This window comes from Erpetoichthys calabaricus, chromosome 8 (assembly GCF_900747795.2).
Source record: "Erpetoichthys calabaricus chromosome 8, fErpCal1.3, whole genome shotgun sequence".
NCBI lineage: Eukaryota > Metazoa > Chordata > Cladistia > Polypteriformes > Polypteridae > Erpetoichthys > Erpetoichthys calabaricus.
In genome coordinates this window covers 177,186,643-177,189,754 of record NC_041401.2, presented here as the reverse complement: position 1 = coordinate 177,189,754, position 3,112 = coordinate 177,186,643, and positions in this window count along the sequence as shown.

Sequence of the window (3,112 nt, the reverse complement as noted above, 5' to 3'; positions counted from 1 at the left end):
CTTCCACACTTTTGTCGGTTATACATATGTCCTGGGTGTGAGCTGAGGCCATCCCGTCCTTCATAAAGGCTATTAAGCTGGTGCTGAGTTGGTCATCGGAATTCAAGGAAACACAGATGAAAGGCCTCATAAATTAAGAAGAAGTCAACCATTGCACCATCCCATTAAGTTGTAAGGTAGCATTTTAAAATAGTTAAAATCAGGGTCAGAGGGTCCAGAGTCTAATCTGACAGCACTGAGTCCAAGGAAGGAAATATCAGTAGACAGGGCACCAGTCGATCACAGGGCCCACTCACGCTTACAGCCATACTACTTTAGAATCACCAATTAACCTAACACACGTGTGGAGGAACTGACACAGACACAGAGAGAACAGGAGAACTCCATCTAGGCAACAATCAGGCATGGAATTCAAATCCAAGATGATGAAAGAGTGAAACAGCAGTGCTAAGCATCCCACCTCTGTAGAAATCGATGTTTAGTACCCCGATATTGTCATGGCATTTGGGCCATTGTTTAATTCAGCCATTCCCAACCCCTTGTTTGTGCCCCGAACCCCTTGTAAATGTTTGGTTTATGTTTGCACCCCCTACAAAAGTAATTTTACATTTGAAGATGAAGAAGTCAAATTTCTTGTTTTTGAACCACAAATTGAACCACATACAGTACTCAGTGTATACAATTTAAATATAAATTGAGCAGGTTACCTTTATAAATCTCAGTAATCTTGTAAATGTGCCCCCCGTAAAGCTTAGACACTCAATTCACAATCGGTTGGGGTATCATGCTAAGCATAAAATGCTGTGAGGAAATGACACACAATCAGATGTTGTCTTATTTTAATTTTGTATTTTGTCTTTTATTTTTCTTCATTATGTAAAGCACTTTGAGCTACTTTTTGTGTGAAAATGTGCTATATAAATAAATGTTGTTGTTATCAGCGATTGAAGGGTCTGGGGAATTGGAGACCCCCTTTTTCACAGTAGAAACTGAGACTTGCTTTTCTTGACCCACACTGTGTGCTTGAAGCTGTTGTGCTGTGAGGTGCCTGTGATCGTGCATGCTGGTGAACCTCAGAAACCTGTCATCTGATTGGGTTGCGACTTTGGGTCGGCCAGATCTCTTCTTATCAAAGTTTCTTCCAGTTTCCAATTGCCATTGGATTGTGTAGGGCACCACTGGACTCATCAACACTGATCTGTTTTGTAATTTCTTCTAAGGGTAATAATGCTCTCTCTCATTTCATTTATTAATTGCCATTTTCTTGCAATTATCACTGGAATATTGTCCAAGTAGTACCTCAGAGGGTGTAGTAGCACAGTCTGTTCCAACTCTGCTTTAAGACAAAGGGTTTTTAAGTAATCAACAGAAGTTAGGACACCTGTGAAAATTGTGTGTTTCAACTTTCAAGGCTTCATTTACTTTAATTGCTGCAGAACATCAGTAGGTTGTAACCTATTAGTTGTTCCCTGAAGAAGGCCCATTTGTAATATTCTGAAATTTCCTTTTTTTCAGTTTTTGCCAACCTAAGTTTTAAACGTAAACCTCTGGCAGTTTACTGCTTACCTTTTCACCATTTTATGTTGTTCATTGCATTTCATCTGATTAAATTTGAAGAAAAACTGGAAAAATGGAGGTGTTCAAAACCTTTTGAAGTATAGTGTATATATATACATTATAAATAACTGAACTGCAGTTTTTAGGATTTAATGCTCCCTGTTGAAAGGTGCTGTATAAACTAAGTGGTGTGTGTGTCTGTATGATCATGAATTACAGCCCACTGTATCAAGTATCATCTGCAGATTACTTACAGAAAAACATAAATAATATTGCTGTGTAAGTTAGTCCACCTGGAGTTTGTTTGTTGGGGTCCTTGGCCAGATGAATTAATCTGTTTCCCAGTTCTTATTAAATAAAGTTAACCAATTGGTCAGTTTATGGCAGGCTAAAGGCCTAATGGCGTGTCTTTGTGCTGTGGGAGAACACCTAAAACACCACATGAACTTGGTCAAATCATGTCATCTCTGTAAAGGGGGATGTGAAACCAAGTCCAGTCTTTATAAGGTGGCATTGGCACCAATTGTGCTGCCATGCCATCCCTGACAGTGTTGGGGAATGTAACTTTTTAAAGTAGTTTAGTTACATTATTCATTACTTGAAAAAAACAAAAGTAACTAAATACCTTGTATAGTCACGTAACTAGCAATGCATCACTTTTGGATTACTGTTTCTTATTTTGTATCAAATACTGCATGTTTGACTGCCCAGCATTTGTTACTAAATCCTAAACCCATATTTGAAACTGACCCAAAAAAAGTCAAAGGTGGTAATTTTCTTGTGTTTTATAAATACATTTACTGTATATACTCGTGTATAAGTTGGGTCTTGAAACACGAAAAATCGATCATAAAATTAGACGACTTATACGCTCGTTCAAAAATGCAACACTTAATTTTTTTTTTTTTTTTTATATCTTCTCACCTCCTCCAATCTCAGATCAGTTTCTCAGACACATCAAATTTTGTTACAGCAGCGCAGCTACCAATTTCTTTTGCTACTTCAACAACATTTAATTTAAAACCAGCTTCTTATTTTCTTCTGATCGAACGCTCCATCGTAGATAAGGGATGCTCTTATGATAAAGGTGTATGAGGGTGTGAGATACAAAAAACACAAATCAGTGCAAAAGTTGCTTCAGAATAGTTTGGGTATTACTGTGTGGTCACGTAGGCGCAATAGAGAGAGAGGTGAGGAGCGCACGCTGATACAGCGCATTGCCGCACCCACATAGAGAAAAAAAGGCCGTGTGCTCCGTGGTGACTCTCAGGTGTGCGTTAACATATCGTAATCTATTGGACCAATAACGTGAGTTTTCCGCATTCGACTTATACAACCGACATTACAAAATACCAGAAATTATACGATAAAATCAAGTTCTGACTTATTCACGGGAGAACTTATCTGCGAGTATATACGGTAGTCCTTTATTTGCTGCAAAGTAAGTAACCGGTTCCTCCCTGTGTGGATAGCACTTTGAGTACTGAGGAAAGCACTATATAAATGTAATGAATTATTATTATTATTATTATTATTATTATTATTAACCTCCATC